Here is a 21,720-nt window from a genome sequence, read left to right on the forward strand (position 1 = left end):
ACTCCCTGCACTGACAGGTACTCTCAGGGACCCACTGCAGTTTTTATTTGGCTGACCTGCCCATGATGCCGGGGTGGGGGCATTGCTGTGTTTTATATGTCACTGCTCCTGTCTCAGAGGGGAAAATGAATGCCAAATGTAATTTGGGAAGGACGTCAGAAAGAAACAGATGGTCCTGCCTCCGGCAGGATGCTCCAGATCTCAGTTTGCTTCTCCACTAAGTGGGGCTTTGCCCACCCTGGTTGGCTGTTGGGCTGCCACTGGCCCTGACAAGGTCTCCAGAGCGTCCACTGTTCCTCCCAGCCTGCCCCCAGCCACCTTCACTGACTGCATGAGGGAGGCAGCTTGCTCTGAATTTGCTGGCGATCCAATCCCTGCCGGGTTGCTGTCCAGCCTCCGCTGCTTTTGAATGTTGAGAAAACTTCTCAAGGAGTTCCCGTTGTGGTGCAGTGGTTAATGAATCCGACTAGGAACCATGAGGTTTCGGGTTTGTTCCCTGGTCTCGCTCAGTGGGTTAAGGATCTGTCATTGCTGTGAGCTGTGGTGTGGGTCACAGATGCGGCTCAGATCCCGAGTTGCTGTGGCTGTGGCCTAGGCTGGAGGCTACAGCTCCGATTAGACCCTTAGCCTGGGAACCTCCATATGCCACAGGTGTGGCCCTAGAAAAGACGAAAAAGACAAAAAAAAAAAAGAAGAAAGAAAACTTCTCAAGGCTCACCCTGCACATGGGTGTGGATGGATGGATGGAATGATAGGTAAATGCCTTAAAGATTTAGCACTTTAGGAGTTCCTGCTGTGGTGCAGCTGATTAAGGATCTGGCCTTGTCTCTGCGGCATCTTGGGTCTCATCCTTGACCTGCAGGTGCAGCCAAAAAAAAAAAAAAAAACTTTAGCTCTTCAGCAACTCTTGATCTTTCGTTAAAGGAAACATGATGGGTACGAAAGCGTCCTCGTTATTTATTTATTCAGCAAAAGTTTCTGAGTTCCAGTGATGGCAGGAGAAGGGGGGGAAGCCAGCATTGGCCTGGGGCTACAACAAAAGATCAAATAGAGACAAGCTCTCCGCTCTTAGAAGATGCTGGAAGGAGGCGACTTGAAGATAAGCAAGATCAGTTCCCATTGTGGCTCAGCGGTAACGAACCCAACTAGTATTCATGAGGACTTGGGTCTGATCCCTGGCCTCGCTCAGTGGGTGAAGGACTGCCGTGTTGCCGTCTGTAGGTTACAGACGTGGCTCAAATCTGGTGCGGCTGCGGCTGTGGTGTAGTCTGGCAACTGCAGCTTCAATTCCACCCCTGGCCTGGGAACTTCCTCAGGCTGTGGGTGTGGCACTAAAAGACCAAAAAAAAAAGGATCGGCCTCAGGTCAATGGGTAGCTACCACCTTTCTCCTCATTATTAGTGTAAACGGAGGCCCACAGGAGGAAATGCAAACGGCACAGAGGTGAGCGTGTGTCCCTCCCAGCTCCGGCTCCCTGGCGGAGGACAGATCTCATTACCAATTAGGTGTGCAGAAGGAGATATTTTAGGCACATGCACACAGTTACATGTATTCCTTTTTTAACCCAAATGGAGGTATTTTGTACACACAGTCTGGCACCTCACTCTTTTCACTTGATTTATCACGTCGATGGCTGCTTACCAGTTCATACAGAGCTGCCTTGTTTTGCAAGATGTCCTTTTGTGTGGGATGCACAGATAATTCATCCTTTCTGGTTGGGGATTAGGATGCTCCCAGCCTCCTGCTGTTAGAAACTAGGTGAGCAGATTGACTTGCAGATTTCTGAAACCAGGGTTGGGTCCCTACAGTCCTGACCAGGCCCCTGGGGGGCAGTGGGTGGGCAGTGCCTTAAGAGAGGTGTTGAGGGAGCCCCACGGAGGAGGTGAGGTGTGGACAGATGGGCGAGAAGGAGCCAGGGACAGAGCTCTCCTGCTGGCAGGAGGACCAGCGTGGCTGGAGGAGATGAGACCAAAGAGAGAGGGACAGAACCCTCACTGTGGGCCTTACTGGCCTTGGGAAGGACTTGAGATCCCACTCCTGGTGCTGTGGGAAGCCACAGGGGGCTTAGAAACATCGAGAAATGTGATTGGATTTATATTCAAAAAAATCACTTTCTGGAGTTTCCGTTGTGGCTCAGCAGATTAAGAACCTGACATAGTGTCCATGAGGATGCAGGTTTGATCCCTGGCCTTGCTCAGTGGGTTAAGGATCCGGCGTTGCCACACGTTGTGGTGCAGGTCGAAGACGTGACTCAGATCCTGCACTGCTGTGGCTGTGGTGTAGGCCGGCAGCTGCAGTTCCCATTAGACCCCTGGCCTGGGAATGTCCATATGCCACGGGTGTGGGTCCCCCCCCCAAAAAAAATCTCTTTCTGTGAAGAATGGATCACAGTGGGTGGGAATGGAAGCCAAAATCCCAGATAGTGGGCCACATGATGGGACAATCTGGGAAGCTTTTTTTTTTTTTTTAATAATAAGGATTGCACATGCAGCATATGGAAGTTCCCAGTCTAGGGGTCGAATCAGAGCGATAGTCCCAGGCCTACACCACAGCCATGGGGGATCATAACCCACTGAGCGAGGCCAGGGAATGAACCCGCCTAATCAAGGGTACCAGTCGGGTTTGTTACTGCTGAGCCACGGCAGGAACTCCATGGAGAACATTTTGAAGGGAGGGCAGGCAGAATTCCTGGGGGGCTGGATGGAGCTTGGGCACAGGGCGAAGAGCTGGGAGGGACCACGTAAAACTCCCGGAATTGGGCCGCAGCAAAACTGGCGAGATGGGAGAAGACTCTGATGCCTGCTTTGTGCAGCTGAGATCCAGGGAATCAGCATCACAGGGAAGGAAATCAAAGGGGAGCTTCTTTCAGCTGAGAGCCTAGTCACTGATGCCTCCGGGACGTGGTCCATCCTGGAGCTCCAGCCGGTGCCTGGCAGAGGGCAGCCTTCCACAGGTTCTGAGGCCCCACACCTCCAGGTGCCCGTCACGCTGGGAAGAGGACGCAGAGGCAAGGACACTGGGTGGGGCTGGCCTTGTCTAGTTCGGAATGAAAAATTCCTCAAGTTTTCAGAAGAGAGGAGGTGGGTTCTGGGCGAGCCCAAGGGTGGGGCTTATTGGCGCTTTATTGACTGTCAACAGTCAAAGGGGCCTTAGAGGTCATTGCTAAACCATTGATTTGGAAACACAAAAGTTGTTGCAAAGGTAAATTCCTTTTGGGCCCTTTAAATGATTATTTAAAAGAATTAAAATAAGAGCAGGTATTGTTTGTTTATCAGTTGTGTGCTACGGCCTAGGCCAAAGGTTTTATATTCATTATTTCATTTCGATCTTGGAAATAAACCCTTCAGGGAGACCTGTCATTATCTGTGCAGTAAGTGAGACTGGGGGTGGGGACCCCACGTCCCCTGGCTGTGATGGGGTCAGAGCTGCTTCCCTCCAACTCCGGGAAATGAGGCTGGAGACTCCCAGGGCCTTTGCACTTCCAGCCTCCAGATGAGAGTTGAATCAGCCAGGAGGAGTCAATGTGTGACCTAGAGACAAATTTAAGGGAAAGCGAAAGATCTTGAGAGTTGAACTCCTGGCCCAAGAGGGGTTCACATCTCTGCGGTTTTGATGATCCCGTCTGCCGTACTGGCCCCCAGAGAGAATGACCCAAGAAACACCCACACCACCTTACAAGGGCTGGATCCCCAGTTGTTTGCCGAACCCGAGTACTATATTCTTAATTTTTGCCCGCTACAATAATACACCCCCTGGAGTTCCCGTTGTGGCGCAGTGGTTAACAAATCCGACTAGGAACCATGAGGTTGCGGGTTCGATCCCTGGCCTTGCTCAGTGGGTTAAGGATCCCGCGTTGCCGTGAGCTGTGGTGTGGGTCGCAGACGCGGCTTGTATCCCGCATTGCTGTGGCCCTGGTGTAGGCCGGGGGCTACAGCTCTGATTCGACCCCTCACCTGGGAACCTCCATATGCTGCGGGAGTGGCCCTAGAAATGGCAAAAATAATAATAATAATAATAATACCCCGATTACAATGAATGCATGTTTAAAAAAAACCTACCAAATGTTGGTGGGCCACATTCTCCCCTATCCCCACAAAGATGTATGGATGTAACAAATAAATGAATTTATGATCAATATAAAATAGATCGAACCCACAACCTCATGGCTCCCAGTCGGATTCATTTCTGCCACGCCATGATGGGAACTCCGGCTTATATCTATGTTTAAAAAATTTTCAGCCGTTAACAAATCCAACTGGGAACCATGAGGTTGCGGGTTCGATCCCTGGCCTCGTTCAGTGGGTTAAGGACCTGGCGTTGCCGTGAGCTATGGTGTAGGTCGCAGATGTGGCTCGGATCCCACATTGCTGTGGCTTTGGCATAGGCTGGCGGCTACAGCTCCAATTGGACCCCTAGCCTGGGAACCTCCACATCTCCATATGCCATACTCTTGGCCCTAAAGAGAAAAAAAAAAAAAATCTGTCAGTGTTGGGATATATTTTGAAGGCAGAACCAGAACATTTGCTGATGGGTAGGAGGCTGGTCCAAGGGTTTTGTTCTTAGTGTCTGAAAGGCTGACTGGGAGTAGGAGGGTTATTACAGGAACAGGTTTAGGAAGATCACGTGTTCACCATCAGACAAAGAAGCAGAGGCCAATGCATGCACATTCTCACCTGCCCCTTTATTTTGTTCCCCCTCCCCCTTTTTTGGGCTGCACCTGCAGCATATGGAGATTCCCAGGCTAGGGGTCTAATCGTGGCTCAGCAGGACTCCCCCTTTGTTTTTTGTTTTTTTTTTTTTTTTTGCTTAAAGATGTTTCCTGAAAATCTTTCAAAGTCAATACATGAAGAAATGCCTCCTTTTGGTAGCTGTATAGTATTCCATTGCATGGGCAAACCATTTATGTCACTGTATGGATGGACCAGAGCTGGGCATGTTTTCAACTGGTTTGATGAATGAAACTACAAACAATGGTTTGTTGTTTCATGACAAGTGTTCACTGTGTGCCATATCTGTGAGGAATATGAAGGGACAGCTTCATGGGAAAGTGATTTGATATTGTGGGGGAGGAGCTGCAGTTTCAGGTCCACCCTCGGTGAAATGGGATTGTTATGTTATCTAAAGAGATAACAAGCACAGTATTTTTTTTTTTTTTGGCCACACCCACAGCATGCAGAAGTCCCCGGGTCAGGGATCAAACCCAAGCCACAGCAGCAACCTGAGCCACAGCAGTGATAATGCCCAATCCTTCACCCACTAATTCACCGGGGAACCCTCCAAGCCCAGTATTTGGGGCTTTATTTATTTTTTCCAATATTGACTTTTTTTTTTTTTTAATGGCCAAACCCCCAGCATATGGAAGTTCTCAAGCCAGGGATTGAATCCAAGTCACAGCTGTGACTGAAGCCACAGCTGTGGCAATGCCAGATCCTTTAACCAGCTGGCCAGGCCAGGGATCAAACACCCTTGCAGCAGCCCGAGATGCCGCAGTCAGATTCTTAAACCATTGCACCACATGGAGAATGCCCCAAGTACCGTATTTTGAAGCAGGCACCTAATATGTGATATTATCTGCTACCATTTCTCATACAGCCTTGTCGTAGAAGCAACAGAGGTGCAGGGTGTTTTGTAAATACCAGTCCGATCTTCCTTGAAAAATCACTTATGTGGACCACTTATGTGGCCCCTTTTGAAGATTAACAGTCTACATTTATGCACCAAAGGCTCTGATAAGTTCTGTAGTAAAGAAATTTTGTTTAACCCAGTGTTGTCCAAACATGTTTGAGGACATCGCTCAATCCCTCCCCTGCTTCAACTGCCTTCATTGTCTCAGGGACCCATCATCTTCTCACCTGAGAAGGTCTGGCTTCAGCTGACACATTAGAGGTCAGAAACAGGACCATCAGCAAACCAGGTTTGTGTCAACTTTTCAATGAGAGATGCTTCTCTTCAGTAAAATCTCTTGTTCTTTTTGTTTTTTCTTTTTAGGGCCGCGTTCTCAGCATATGGAGGTTCCCAGGCTAGGGGTCCAATCGGAGCTACAGCTGCCAGCCTACATCACAGCCACAGCAACATGGGAACCGAGCCACATCTGCCACCTACCCCACAGCTCACCACAAGGCCGGATCCTTCACCCACTCAGTGAGACCAAGGATAGAACACGCATCCTCATGGATCCATGAGCTGTTGGATTCATTACCGCTGAGCCACCATGGGAACTCCCTCTTGTTCTTTTTTGACTCTCAAGGTTTTTCTCCATTTTGGGCTTGAAGACATACACTGGTCCTCCTCTGGTCACCACACACTATCTCTGTGGGAGTCCCCGCCATCTGTCCCATGAGACACTGGGCTGCAGTATGCAAACCAAATAGCACCCAGCACGGGCTCAAGTAGCATCCTATCCAGAGAGCTCCCTGCATGGAGAGAAAACAGGACCTAACCCGGGTCTTCTGAACATTTTCACCCTGAGGCCTGGGTTTAGCTTCTGCAGTTACAGTGTAAAAATGAATGGCTTTTTTTTTTTTTTTTCTTTTTCTTTTTCTTTTTTAGGGCTGCACCTGCAGCATATGGAAGTTCCCAGGCTAGGAGTCGAATCAGAGCCATCGCCACCAGCCTACTCCACAGCCCCAGCAATGCAGGATCCAAGCCTCTTCTGGGGCAACACTGGATCCTTAATCCTGAGCAAGTCCAGGGATAGAACCCCAATCCTCATGGATACTAGTCAGGTTCCTAACCTGCTGAACCACAATAGAAATTCTTAAAAGTGAATGGCTTTAAAAACCTCAACTAGGAGTTCCTGTTGTGGCGTAGCGGAAATGAATCTGAATAGGAACCATGAAGTTGCGGGTTCAGTCCTTGGCCTCACTTTAGTGGGTTAAGGATCCAGTGTTGCCATGAGATGTGGTGTAGGTTGCAGACTCGGCTTGGGTCTGGTGTTGCTGTGGCTGCGGTGTAAGCCGGCAGCTGTAGCTCTGATTCTACCCTTAGCCTGGGTGGGAACCTCCATATGTCGAGGGTACAGTCCTAAAAAGCAAAAACAAACAAACAAAACCCTCTCAATACATGTGGAAACGTCTTGGGCGATGGAAATGTTTTGAAAGTCACAGCATTGTGCACTTGCAGTGGGTGAATTTTGTGGCAGGTAAAGTCTACCTTAATAGAGCTGTTTTTTTAAAAAAGAAGGCAGGAGTTCCCTGGTGGCCTAGCAGTTAAGGACCTGACCTTGTCAGTGCTATGACTCGGGGGTCACTGCTATGGCAAGAGTTTGATCCCTAGCCTGGGAACTTCTACATGCCACAGGCATGCCCCCCCCCCCAAAAAAAAGGAAAAAAAAAAAAGAAAACAAAAAGAAGACAAAAAATGGAAAGACACGATAATCTCTTTTCCTGAGTATTCCCGTGTCTGCACAAGGGGTCTTCTTTCCTCTGTAAATTACACTCAGGGTTTTCTCAGGACAGAGGGTTCATCCCAGTAGGTGGGCTGGAGAGGCAGTTCTGAATTTTTTTCCCTGTAAATGGATGACTTCACAGTTTAGGTGGTGGGAACTTCTGCCCACATAGAGCTAACCAGATCAAATGTCCACCCCCAATGGCATAATCCCCATGCAGCCAGAAGCTCTTTGGTCAGGTCTTTGCTCTGTGATTTGTGGTTGGTTTTGCTGGGTGGTGGTTTCTGAGGAAGGACAATTACATTAATTGAGCCTTTCAGGAAACGGTCCCTGAAGAGAGGTAAGAGGACCTTAATTATGGGTCTGTCTGCCAATTAGAGTGAGAGCCCAAGTTCATGGGTCCAAGAGTCTCACCAGACTTCTGCTGCTCCTTGTCTTTTAGCTCCAGAATACAGACGAGCTGAGGTGGGTTCTAGAGTTTATGGTGGAAGCTACATTCTGCGTATACGTTTCTTTTGAAATCATTGAATTTATGGAGTTCCCCTCATGGCGCAGTGGTTAACGAATCCGACTAGGAACCATGAGGTTGCGGGTTCGGTCCCTGCCCTTGCTCAGTGGGTTAAAAGATCTGGCGTTGCCGTGAACTGTGGTGTAGGTTGCAGACGCGGCTCGGATCCTGCGTTGCTGTGGCTCTGGCGTGGGCCGGTGGCTACAGCTCCGATTCAACCACTAGCCTGGAAACCTCCATATGCCAAGAAATGGCAAAAAAAAAAAAAGACAAAAAAAAAAGAAAAAAAGAAATCATTGAATTGCTCTTCCTTAAAAAGTTACTATGATATAAGAAAAAGTGTTTCCAGTTTATGATCTCTCTCTCTCTCTCTCTCTTTTTTTTTTTTTTGGCTGCACCTATGGCATATGGAAGTTCCCGGGCCAGGAATCTCACCTGTGCCACGCAGCATTGACAATGCAGGTTCCTTAAACCACTGAGCCGCAAGGGAACTCCCAGTTTATGATCTCTTGAAGGGACTCATTCCTGGCTTCCTTTCTTCGTTTGATACATGGACTTAACAAGTTTCTAGATGGAGTTCCCATCGTGGCGCAGTGGTTAATGAACCCGACTAGGAACCATGAGGTTGCAGGTTCAATCCCTGGCCTTGCCCACTGGGTTAAGGATCCGATGTTGCCGTGAGCTGTGGTGTAGGTCACAGATGCGGCTTGGATCCTGCGTTGCTGTGGCTCTGGTGTAGGCCAGCGGCTGCAGCTCCGATTAGACCCCTAGCCTGGGAACCTCCATATGCTGCAGGTGCGGCCCTAGAAAAGACAAAAAAGAAAACAACAAACCAAGTTTCTAGAGCACCTACTATGAGCCAGGCCCAGTGTGGGCAAAGGGATGCACTCTGGGAGCTAGACAGGCTCTTCCTGACCTCCGTGGAGTTTCCAGCCCAGTGAGGGTGGGTAGCCCACACCAGCTCCTGCCCTGCCACTGTCCCTTTGCCGTGTGCCCTTTGACAAGGCTTCGCCCTGCCCCACTCAGGGCCAAGTGCTCATAGCTGTCCTGTTTGACCCTGGAATTTTGAAATCACTTTGGGTAAGTCTCTATGGACCCCATGTTATCTTTCTTTACTTATAAGGTATTCATTGAGCATCTACTATGTGCCAGCTCATTTATAGCAAATGGTGACGAATCAAGTAGACCTGGGAGAGAGGTGACACAGAGGTGACGGCGGTCACCCATGCCCTTTGCCCCTTGGGATCCTTCCAGTGACACCCCTCGGAGGTGGGCATGATCTTGTTCCCATTTCATGGATGCGATCATCAAACTGTGGGTGGGAGCTGGGGTCCCATCTGGATGTTCACTTAACATCAGCAGTTGAGACCATACAACAGTGTGGATCCCACCCCGCAACCCCCACCCAGGAAAGCTGCAGCACCCTCCACCCTTCAAGGCCTTCAAGGTCATTTCCATAAAAAAAGAAAATCCCTCTGAGCTGGTCCTGCCTAGGGATTAGCAATTCCCCAAACAGGAGACCCACCTACTCTTAGCAACCCCTCCCTGTCCCACCCACTCTTAGCAACCCCTCCCTCTCTCAACTCTCCACACTCACCTTGGTTTCTGTTTTGTTCTATGGATGGACTTTCCAAGCTTCCACAGCAGAGGGTCTCAAAAACCAGAGAAATATTAGAAAAAAAAGGGTTAAGGAAAATTATATAATAGATTTTAAGGGTTTACATCAAACAAATAGACTTTTTTTTCTTATGGGTGCACCTGCGGCATGTGGAAGTTCCCAGGCCAGGGACTGAATTTGAGCCATGAGCTGTGGCCTACACCGCAGCTGCAGCAACACCAGATATTCAACCCACAATGTCACCTGGGGATGGAACCCGTGTCTCCACAGCAGCCCAAGCCCCTATTAGATGCTTAGCACTTCATACATTTATTCATCCATTCAGTAGACTGCTGTCTGCTGTCATGTACCAGGCGTTACTTAGGCAAACCCCTGTGATCTAGGAAGCAACAGACAATAAACAAGCAAATGACTAAATACCATAAGCACAGCCTGAGTTCTACGAAGAAAATAGAGATGATGGTGTGAGGATGAGCAGGGTAGATCAGGTGGTCTGTGATGCCTGGAGGAGGTGCCTTTGGAGTTGACACCTGAAGGGTGACAGAAAGCTGCCCTGGGACGGTGTGGGAAGAGCATCTGGCAAAGGGAACAGCCTATGCAAAGGTGCTGAAATGGGGATAAACTTTGACATGGCTGAGAAGTTGAGGGAAAGCCAGGGTGGCTGGGCAGGTGGTATACGGAGCCAATGGTAGGGGCCAGGATGGACAGTGGGCAGGGTTGGATCAGGCAGTGTCTTTCAGCCTGAGATATGAGATTTGGAGTTAATTCTGAGAGCACTGGGAAGCTTCTGGAGGGTTACCTTTTCAGATCATTGCTCTTGGGCAGACGATGGACAGGAAGGGGCTTGGGAGACCAGTGAGGGGGTCATTTGGTGGTTCAGGGAGAGGAGCAAGGTTGGGGCTGGGAGTGATGGTGGGTGCAGTGGGTTGAATGGTGGCCCCCCCAAGAAATTTCCATGTCCTAATACCTGTATCTCGTGATTGTGACCTTATTTGGAAAAAGCCTTTGCAGATGGAATTAAGTTGGGGATTCAAGATGAGATCATGCTGGATAATTGGCTCTAAGCCCAAGGACAATGTCCTTATAAGGAAAAGAAAAGAAGTTGCAAACAGGAGTTCCCACTGTGGCTCAGCGGTAATGGACTCGACTAGTATCCAAGAGGACACGGGTTTGATCCCTGGCCTTGTTCAGTGGGTTAAGGATCCCATGTTGCCATGAGCTGTGGTGTAGGTGGAAGACGAGGCATGGATCTGGCGTTGCTGTGGCTATGGTGTAGGCTGGCAGCTGTAGCTCCGACTGGACCCCTAGCCTGGGAACTTCCATATGCTGCAGGTGCAGCCTTAAGACAAACAAACCAACCAACAAAAACAACACAAAAAACAGACACATGAAGAGGAGGAGGCCATGTGACTTTGGGGATGGAGATAAGGGTGATGCAGACACAAGCCAAGAACACCTGGAGCCCCTGGAAGCCAGAAGTGGCTGGGAGGAACCCTCCCCTAGAGCCTCCCCTAGAGGGAGCACGGCCCTGCCCACACCTTGATCGGATTTCTGGCTTCCAGAACTGAGAGGGAATAGAAGTCTATTTTGTTTAGCTGCCAATATCAGTTTGTGTTAATGTCAGGACGCCCCCAGGAACCCAGTAGACGGGGCGTGAATATTCTAGGAGTAATAGGATAGCAGTTCCATTGCTTCAAAGTACCTTCTCACAAGGAAACCATGACTTGACAGTGGAGATGCCCAGCCAACACCACATCGACCAAAGTTAGCTTTGCCCATAAGGTCGCTGACCCTTTAGAGTGGGGCTCCAGGGAGGGACCTCCTGCTCCAGTCAGTAGAACAAAGCAGCTCCCTTCACAAGCAAGGGAGAGTTTTAATCTTCTCTTTTTTTGGCCAAGCCTGTGGCATGCAGAAGTTCTCGGCCAGGGATGAAACCTGAGCCGCACAGCAGTGACAACACGGAACCCTTAACCCCTAAGCCACCAGGGAACTCCGAGAGTTTTGTTCTTCCATTACAGAATGGAGAGGTCAAGCTCCCACAGGATTTTCCCATCAGGCCGTGGGCGGGGCTGCTTTACAGGGGCTTGTAGGCTGGGAGGGGAGGGGGCAGTTCTCGCGGGAAGGGGCGGAGTTCTCGCGGGAAGGAGCGTTGAGCTGCGCACACTCGGGGTCTCTCTGCACACGGCCCGCCGCCATCTTGGGTTGAGTGTTGTGCGCAGCGCGCCTGCTCCGGAGCGGAGCTGACCAGGCAGCAGTTGAGCATCAGAAGCTCTGGTCCTGAGCGCTGGGTGCGAGCACCGTGCGAGCAAGTGATGCCGGACTGAACGCAAAGGAAAAAGCAAAAGGTCAGACTCTCCTTTATTCCCAGCTATTTTTATTTCCTGCGCCTTGTTCATGGTTTTTGCTGCTTCTTTTGTTTGTTTTTTTGTCTTTTTAGGGCTGCCCCTGCGGCATGTGGAGGTTCCCAGGCTAGGGGTCGTATTGGAGCTGCAGCGGCACAAGGCAGGATTCTTGACCTACTGAGCGAGGCCAGGGGTCGAACCCGCAACCTTATGGATACTAGTCGGGTTTGTTACCGCTGAGCCACAATGGGAACTCCGGTTTTGCTGTCGATTTGAGAGACTGATGGAAGTCCCGCGTCCTGGTGGGATGGGATAGGTCGGGATAGGCCCGAGGCACCTGCCCAAGGCCGGAACCAGGTTGGAGCCAGAGCTGCTCCGTCTGAGGAGCTGGTGGGTGGGGAGCCCGTTGTGGCTCTTGTCAGCCACAGAAGGCTGGGGTCGAGGTCACTGCTGATACGAGGGCGCGGAGAGGAGAGGCCTTGAGGTTTCCGGGGGAGGGCAGCCCCGAGTGTGACCTGAACTAGTGATGCCTCATTATCCTGCGGATAGGCCAGGAGTGACAAGAGGCCCGGAGGGTGACAGCCGGTTCCCAGGCTCCCGCGGGCCAGTGAGACGCAGAGGTGGGTGGCTCGACAGGTCGGGACCAGCCTGCAACCTGTGCTCCTTGGATGAGCGGGCACTGGGCCCTTTGCAAGGAGGAATTCTCAAAGGGCTTTTCCTTCCGGAAGCGGCACCAGGACTATTAGAACAGGAAGGTGTCCTGTGCAGCTGGGGGGCGGCCGGGGGTGGGGTGGGGGATCCTGCCAAGGCTTTCCCTTCAGAAATTGGAGATGGGGCTGCGGGGGAGGCTCTGGTGGTTAGATGACGTTATTAATGACATTATTAAAAAGGAGTGATGTAAAAATTAAAAAAATAGCAATCGTGGGAGTTCCCATGTGGCACGGCAAAAATGAATCAGGCTAGTATCCATGAGGATGCAGGTTCAACTCCTGGCCTCACTCAGTGTGTTGGGGACCCAGCATTGCCGTGAACTAAGGTGTAGGTCGCAGACCCGGCTCAGATCTGGTGTGACTGTGGCCGTGGTGTAGGCTGGCAGCTGTAGCTCCGATTCAACCCCTAGCCTGGGAACCTCCATATGCTGTGGGCGCGGCCCTAAAAAGACCAAAAAAAAAAAAAAAAAAAAAACAATAGTAGGAACGTCTCTCTTTCTGGTCGTAGGATGCATACTTGGTGCCAGGAGCTCTGCCAAGTAGTTTTGATATGTTATCGTTGTGGTTTTAATATTTCAGTCATTCCAGTCTCCCTTTCGGCAGGTAAACTACATCCAGCTCCCAAGAGGAGTGATGTCTCCCTGCAGGTGAGAACACTGCAGGCCTGGTGTAGCTGCTCTGTTCATGCTCTTTAATTACTACGTCCATGAGCTGCTAGCCTGGGTGTGCTAGTAAGATATATACATACATACGTGGCAGACTGTATATCTAGTCGTATAGACAGTCATAAAAATCTAGTTCTATATACAGTCATAAACATACAGTCATATATACAGTCATAAATACATAGTTATATATACAGTTATAAAAGTCATATATACAGTCATAAATATATAGTCATATACATATACAATCATATATATGACAGACATATATATTCTTATATATATATACAGTCATATATATATATGACAGACCTGTGTATAGAGTGTTTTATGTATATATACAGATAGATGCTCATGCATGTATAATAGCCCTCCTGCCTCTGAGTCCTGGGCCACATGGAGGAGGTGACATTGGTGCTGGTACGTTGGCTTTGCTTTGGACTCACTGTGTGCCCGGCATGGAGCTATGCCTTTTGCACACATTTTCTTCCTTCCAGCCCTTCTTTCTTTCCCTCTCTCTCTTCCTCTCTTTCTCTTTCTTTCTTTCATCTTTTTAGGGCCATAGCTGCAGTATATGGAGGTTCCCAGGCTAGGGGTCGAATCAGAGCTGTAGCCACCAGCCTGCTCCACAGCCACAGCAACGCCAGATCCCCAAGCCACGTCTGCGACCTACAGCACAGCTCACGGCAACACTGGATCCTTATTAACCCACTGAGTGAGGCCAAGGATTGAACCCACCTCCTCATGGATACTAGTTGGGTTCATGACTGCTGAGCCGCAACAGAAACTCCTGGATTATTTTTAATTTTTAAAATTTCTAGGTGAAAACAAAATAGTTTCCAACAGAACGAAAGGGAGATGTTTGCTGAAAAATAAAGTCGTCTTCCCTGACCCCCATCCCTCTCCTTGGGGGCTGCTATTACCCGTTCATGCGTTCCTTCCAGAAAGTCTGTGCAAATATTTATGGTACGGCCCCTTTATATGCTCACACTTCACATACTCCTGTGCACTGTGTCTTTTTTCTTCCCTTATTTATTTTTAATTTTTTAAACCATTAAAAAATTGAAGTATAGTTAATTTACAATGTTGTGTTAACTTCAAGTGTATAACAAATTGAGTGGTAATGAACATTTAATACTGGTGATGTTTTATTTCCTTTTTTGCTAACAAAAATTATGCTGCAGAGTCTACCCGAATATTCATCTTTTTTTGAGCATGTGAAAAAATATATGTACATTCTATTCTCTCTCCCTCTACACACACACACACACACACACACACACACACACATACAGTGTAATTCCTAGAATAAAGGTGGTACTCTTGTTTGTTTTGTTTTTAAGGCCACACCCACAGCATACGGAAGTTCCCAGGCTAGGGGCTGAGTCGGAGCCGCCTACGCCACAGTCACAGCAGTGTGGGATTCAGGCCACCTCTGTGACCTACACCTCAGCTCACAGCAACACCGGATCCCTGGCCCACTGAGCAAGACCAGGGATCTAACCCTAATCCTCATGGATACTGGTTGGATTCATGATCGCTGCCCCACAGTGGGAACTTCAGGGCAAACTTTTAAAACCACTATAGCTGTCACCAAGTGAGCATCCTGAGAGATTGTATCGATGTTTATTGTCTCAACACTGTCTTTCCCCATATCCTTTTTTTTTTTAATAGTTATTTCCTCAGTACCCATGTCCTTGTAAACACTGTGTTATCAAACTTTTTAATATTTGTGTTAGTGGGAGGTTAGGGGCATTATAACCGTCCCTGTCTTCTGAAGTTAGTGGGCCACATGGGGGCTGGTGTGTCAGTGAGAGATGATACTGGACACGGCCAGCGATGGAGGTGGCTCACTTTCCTGTGGGCAGCAGGAAGGACACGGGAGGGGTCCTAAGAATGATCAGCTGGTCCTTGGAGTTCCCATCGTGGCGCAGCGGTTAACGAATCCGACTGGGAACCATGAGGTTTTGGGTTTGATCCCTGCCCTTGCTCAGTGGGTTAAGGATCCGGCGTTGCCGTGAGCTGTGGTGTAGGTTGTAGACGCGGCTCGGATCCCGCGTTGCTGTGGCTCTGGTATAGGCCGGTGGCTACAGCTCCGATTCGACCCCTCGCCTGGGAACCTCCATATGATGCGGGAGCGGCCCAAGAAATGGCAAAAAGACAAAAAAAAAGATCAGCTGATCCAGTGTGTGTTTTACCATCTCTACTTGGTGCTTTGTAGCATGGATTACAGGAGAACAAGATTAGGGAAGGAAAACCAGTTAGGAGGCTACTAGAAATCTGGAAGATGGGATAGTGGCCAGCCTAGGGCAGTGGGCATGGAGGGGGGGATGTGGACACTCTTGGAAACCATTCATCTTTGGGCCGTAGGTCTGGTGGAACTGGCGGATGGAGTAGCCGTGGAGAACCGAGATTCTCCGTGGAGGCAGTGGGAGCTGAGAAGAGATGCGAATGGGGCCGAGGTGTGGTGAATCGGGCAGGGGATATTCTAGGACTCTCCACACAGTCCCTGAATGTTCCAGAGATTCCTGGGTCTGGATTGGACGCCGTTGAGTCTGCTCCGCCCACACCCCCCCCCCAAACCTACCTTTCTCTCCACAGGTGCGGCTCCTACTGCCAGGTGACCCGGCCTCTCCACAGTTACCTGGCTCAGTACTTGGCTGCCTGAGCCACAGGACGCGCGTCAGGACTGCTTCCCCTGGAATTTGTAATCGGAACAGGGAGAGATGCTGAGGGACCTGGGCTCCCCTGACTTGCCCAGTGTGCTCTGGGGCCACGTCTGTGTCATGTATGATGGGAAGACGGGACAGAGGGGGGCAGAGGGGGGCAGACGGAGTTCCTGGGCGGAGAGAAGCAGGAGCTTCCGGCTCAGTGTGGCAGGCTAGACCCCCCGGTTATCGCCACTCCCTTGGCAGAGCTCGCTCAGGACACAGCACAGGAACTGGGGCGTGATGCCCAGAGCTGACCAGGGAGGAGCACGCACACGAGACGCAAAGCTGTTGGAGGCAGGAGAGCTGCTGGACGAATGGTAACTGGCTTAGTATTCCAGAGAATTCCGTGAAGTTCTAGGTCTGTGGGGGTGGGGAGGGTGAGCACATTCTTGCCTGAGAACCCCAGAAATGGCCAACAATGGGAACTCTTAAGGATTCCCTGGGGTAAGAAGGACCTTGCAAGGAGCACTTAGACCTGAGGTCTGTCCATCAGTTCGTGCCAGTGGGTACCCGCCCCTTCTGATCCCAGGAAAAGAGGAGAGGTTTCCTCTGAGGGTTGGAAGTAGAGGACCTGGCCTCAGAGATCCCAGCCTAACCTGGGCTGCAGGTCCTGAACTGAAAACAGGGAGTGGGAAGGAATGTTGATTACTGAGCAGGGAAATGCCCGGTGTCTTCCTGACTCTGCTTCTAGAATCCCAGCAGTTAACATCTGGCCAGCACCTGGAGGGTTTGTCACAGAGAGGGTTGGATGCCACCTAAGATGTGGGGTGCCCACGTCTTACGACTTGGGACTTGGGACCTTGGACCCCTACTGGGAGACCTGTGGGTGGATAAGCTCTGTCTGTCCTGCCAGCAGCATTTGAATCTCACTCTTCAATGTGAATAAATAGCCAAGATCACCTGACCTTGGAGGGAAGGTTCCCAGATGAGATGGTGATAAACACCAACAGAAAGAGGAGTTCTGCGCAGGGAGAGACAGTGCAGAGAGCGGAGAACGTCGGAGAAGCAGAGACTAGAGGCTAGCCCCCAAGCGTGACTTTGCTGGCTTCCCAGTGTTCACGTCCTCTGGAGTCCCTGCCTTGCCCATCCCTGGTTTCTGTGGCACAACCCTCTGTCTGCCAAAGAGCCCCCAGGTGCTGAAGATGCTATGAATGTGTTTCCTTCCCTTCTGACCAAAGGGGTGCCTGCCCCCACCCCTCATCCTGCTGACCCCAGCAGCTTGGAAGAAGAGGCCTCCCCTGGGTTAGCAGTCGGCCCAGCATCTCTGCCAAGTGACCCTGGCAGCTGCAGCCTCCCCAAGCCCCCAGGGAACCAGGGGCATGTCCAAAAGGCTCCATCTGAGGCTGGCTCAGCTCCCGGCTGCCCTCTTGCTGGCAGGGGATGGAGCCAATTGGCCCTGTGTCTGCATTGGGAGCTGTGAGCCCACGCTTGTTTGTAGCCGTCACCAGTGTCCTCTCTCTTTCGCTGGACCAGGCAGGGCTCAGGCTCCTTTGTGTCCTCTCTCCTCCATGTCCAGAAGCTCTGGGGCCACGGTCTTGATTAACCTAACCCTCTTCAAATGAATAAATAATATGTCTCTAAATAGGACTTTATTTAAATATCTGAACAGCAGCTGTGAACGTTCATTCAGTTGCTGCACGTTTATGAAGCGTTTTGTCTCTGCCTATAGGACTTAGTCCTTTTTTGTAATTAGCGCAGATGTATTTTCTAGGTTCTAATATCAAATACCAATAATTTCATAAATGGGTCGAAAAGAATGAGGTTGTTTTGATAACGTGAATATTTGAAGTAAGGGTTTGACGACTGCGTGATCAGCAAGTCATCATCAAGTTGATGGGGTTTGTCATCAACATCAGGGCATTTTGAAGAGTGAAACCAGGCACGTGACACGAAACTGGGCACGTGACATACTGGGACAGTCGGTGTGAGCAGGGTCTGTCCCAGGCAAATCGGAATATATGGTCGCCTTATTGATAGGTGACTTGCTCAAGCCTTGGCAGCGCATTTATTTCTGCTTTTTTTCTTGTTTTTTTTTTTAGGGCTGCACCCAAGGCATGTGGAGGTTCCCAGGCTAGGGGTCTAATTGGAGCTGTCACTGCCGCACTACGCCACAGCCACAGCCACAGCCATGCTGGATCTGAGCCGTGTCTGTGTCTGTGACCTACACCACAGCTCACGGCAATGCCAGATCCTTAACCCACTGAGTGAGGCCAGGGATCGAACCCGCATCCTCACGGAAGCTAGTCAGATTCCTGTCTGCTGCGCCACGACAGTAACTCCTATTTCTGCATCTTTCTGATGGTGGGAACAAAGGAGGAGATGTGATTCACACAGTGAGTGATGGGGGTTTGTTTCATTTTGCTTGTTTTGAGCTTGATTTCCCACCATAGTTCTCAGTCGTGGCTCACTTGGGGCAGGGGTTGGCACACTGAAAAATCCAGCTGCAGCCTGTTGTAAATAAAATTTTATGGGAACACAGCCACACCCACATTGTCTACGCTGCTCCTGTGCTGTCTGGGCAGAGCTGAGTAGCTGCAGTAGAGGCTGTATTTGGTCCTTTATTTATTTATTTATTTATTTATTTATTTATTTATTTATTTTTTGTCTTTTTGCTATTTCTTGGGCCGCTCACACGGCATATGGAGGTTCCCAGGCTAGGGGTCTAATCGGAGCTGTAGCTGCCAGCCTATGCCAGAGCCACAGCAACGCGGGATCCGAGCCACGTCTGCAACCTACACCGCACAGCTCACGGCAACGCCGGATCGTTAACCCACTGAGCAAGGGCAGGGATTGAACCCGCAACCTCATGGTTCCTAGTTGGATTCGTTAACCACTGGGCCACGACAGGAACTCCAGTATTTGGTCCTTTATTGAGAAAGCTTGCTGACTTGGGGAACATAAAGCCCTGTGTCCCTCTGCCAAGGGACCTCGATTTACTTGCCCCACGTTGAGGGGTGGGAGTGGGGAGCTCTTAAAGGTGCCTTAGAATCTACCCTGTAGTCAGCCGTGGGGAAAAGCAGGGACCCCTTAGCTGAGGCCTGAGCAGTGAGGTGGGGGCTGCCTGTGTCCAGGGCATGGGAGAGGATTCTAGGCAGAGAAAAAAGCCCATGTGTGGACCCAGCTGGGGAGACCTCCTGGGGGTTACCGGTAGCCATGCTGCTGGAGGAAGGTGGGCTCAGGGAGGGTTCAAGAGGAAGCTGGAGGGAGGAGGGGTAGGTTCTGTGTGGTCCCAGGCTTTAAATTAGACAGAGTCAAAATTCCGGGAAAACTAATGGCTCTTCTGCCATTAGTTTTAGGCAGCTCCACATTCCAGGACAACTCACTGCTTCCTCTAACAGTCAGGCTGTCCCGCCCCTGGCGGGGGCAGGGAAGCAAGAGTGGGCCACTTGGCAGGTGTTGCAGGTGAGAAGTCTGGCCTAGGTGGGCATTGGGGTCAATGATAGAGTGGCCATTGGGGGTGATCTGAGCCCATCAGCTTCAAGTTCAGGTCCCAGCCCTGTACGGATGACCTTGGGGTGACCTCAGTTGGGTCCTTGGGAAACAGACTTTAAACCAGAGACTTGTGTGCAGGACATTAATGGGGTGTGTTCTCAGGAGCCATACCTGTGAGGGAGGGCAGCAGCTGGGAAGGGCAGGGGGGGTTGTCTCAGCCCATCCCCTGGGGAGCTGTGAGCTGGGTGGGCCCTTCAGAGATGCCCCCAGGCAAGGGAGACAGTGTATCTGCCTGTCCCAGATGCAAGCTGCTGGGGAAGGGGCCACAGAGTTGTGCCGAGGCTGCTCTCTGAGGCTAAGGGCGATGAGCCCCGTGGAGCTCTCTGAGCTGCCACCGTGCCCACCCCAGCCTTGGTCTTAGAGGGTGAATCTGAAACCACAGCACCTACTGTAGCCTCTGTGTGGTGTGAAGTTACTGTTTAATCTTTCTGAGCTTCCACTGTACAAACAGTCTGTGGGCTGTTGGGAGGATGGAGATACTGTGTCCAAAGTGGTGCTGGGCTCTGGGAGGCCGGGGATGTTTGTCTGGTTAAAAGGATGGGCTTTGCTCTCTGAATGAGCCCTTTCTGATGGAAAGACCCTGGGGGCCTAAGGCAGGAGCAGTGGTCTGTCCCACCACTGACAGCAGGTGGCTACTCATGAGGTTCAACTCTCTGAGTCTTAATTTTTTATCTTGCAAATAGGGACAATAAGGGGCCCTCCATGGAGTGTTGGGGGGCGAATGGAGATGGGGAGACGGGAGATAAAAGCTCTGCAAAGGGAAAAGATGTCACCCGTCTCCCCTGGGGGTGGGGCGGCACCAGATGGCTCTAAAGAAAGGGTTCCTGGTGAGGCGGGACCCTTGTCAGGCCCTGAGTGCAGCCCTGTGGACACGCACACATGCGCAGTATCTATTTCCTTTCACACGCATTTGCATGGACACACTCCCCATCTGGGCACGTGCAGATGTGTGAATGCACGTGCACACGTCTTGCACATGCAGCACTCCCCCCAGCAGGCATCCCTAAATGCACCCACTCACATGCTCATGTCAGAGCAAGAAGAGATTGGGAGTGGAGTCCCCTGAGCCCCCTCTCTTCCCAGCCGATGACCCTATTGTGAGGGCTGAGGAACAGCGTTGGAAGAAGGAGCTCAGATGGGGGGCCATGTGTGAGGTCAGGCGGGCAAGACCGTCTGCCTGGCTCTGTCGCAGGTGCCAGGCTGGGCAAGGCCATGTGCTGGCCTGAGGAGTCCAAGCCAACGTTAATGGGCTCCTCTGGGGCCAGGGCTGCAAAGAGAACAACCGAGCCAGTAAACCCAGCCTCTCATTTAGTGATTTGTCCCAGAAAACTCAGAAATGCACCCAAATTAATGGTATTCCGTGCTGACCAGTGGCACTGAGGGTGATTTCTGTCGTCATCCTTTGTTTTGTCTCATTTTTCTCTGGTCAGCGTGCATTAGCTTTGACGAGGAGTCGGGAGCATAAGTGGAGTTGGTTGGAGACACTTGTTAATGATGTTTGTCCAGCACCCCTTCCGCCGACCCCAGCCCCTCGCTTGCCTTCCTGTGGTCCTTGTGGCTCTGGTGGAGCTGACAGTCGTGGAAGCTTGGATCCAGGCCTGGGGACGGGTTTGTGGGCCAGGCCTGGAGAAACAGCTCCCCATCTCCAGGTCCACGGGGATTGTCTCATGACCCATGCCAGGCCAGTCAGAAGCCTTGCTTGTCATTTGATATACAGACATGGGGGAGACTAGCTCACCCTTTCCTCTGGGATGTTAGCACTGTCTCCGGCTATGCTCCCTTTCCCCCCACTACATGGAAGAAACCCCTCTGCAGGGGGCCAGGCTCAGACGGAGAGAAGCTAGGCATAGAAAAGGAATCCCCTTGATTGTAAAATATGCAGTTCATTATTTTATGTGCAACTAAGAAAGAAAAACAGCCCACTAATTCAACTATGACATGCGTTTGGCTGTAAGTCACATTCTGATGTCAGACATACTAATGTGTGAAAAAATACGTACTTGAGAATTGATGAAATGTGAAGATGGATGGATGGATAGAGATTGAGCCAGAAGGTATAAGTAAGAGAGTGAGTCCATGTGAGAGCACGTGTGTGTGTGTGTGTGTGTAAGGGGAGGGGGTGGGATTCCTGAGAGCATCTTTGAGTGCCTGGATTTAGCCATTCCTGAAGTTGACATTGCTTTCTTTTTCTTTTCTATCTTTGGCCGTCCTGTGTCATATGGAGTTCCCTGGCCAGGGATCAGGTCTGAGCTGCACTTGCAAGCTATGCCGCAGCTGTGGCGATGCC

At 50.7% G+C, this 21,720-nt stretch overlaps 2 long non-coding RNA genes across 2 annotated transcripts in view; both read left to right on the forward strand.

The window, feature by feature from the left end:
- The first annotated feature begins 11,692 nt into the window (after positions 1-11,692).
- Positions 11,693-21,720, forward strand: part of LOC146395397 (uncharacterized) — a 187,125-nt gene continuing 177,097 nt past the window's right edge. Inside the window, exon 1 of the long non-coding RNA XR_014831850.1 lies at positions 11,693-11,858. This is a non-coding gene — a long non-coding RNA (uncharacterized LOC146395397). The remainder of the gene's footprint in view (positions 11,859-21,720) is intronic.
- On the forward strand, positions 15,832-16,914 carry LOC102165808 (uncharacterized). Its single transcript, XR_014831848.1, has 3 exons — positions 15,832-16,018; positions 16,146-16,258; positions 16,798-16,914. It is a non-coding gene; the product is annotated as an uncharacterized LOC102165808 (long non-coding RNA).

This window comes from Sus scrofa, chromosome 17 (genome assembly GCF_054392235.1).
Source record: "Sus scrofa isolate SSC_HxYL_T2T_F1_AM1 chromosome 17, Sscrofa_HxYL_maternal_Yorkshire_Landrace_v2.0, whole genome shotgun sequence".
Classification (NCBI taxonomy): domain Eukaryota; kingdom Metazoa; phylum Chordata; class Mammalia; order Artiodactyla; family Suidae; genus Sus; species Sus scrofa.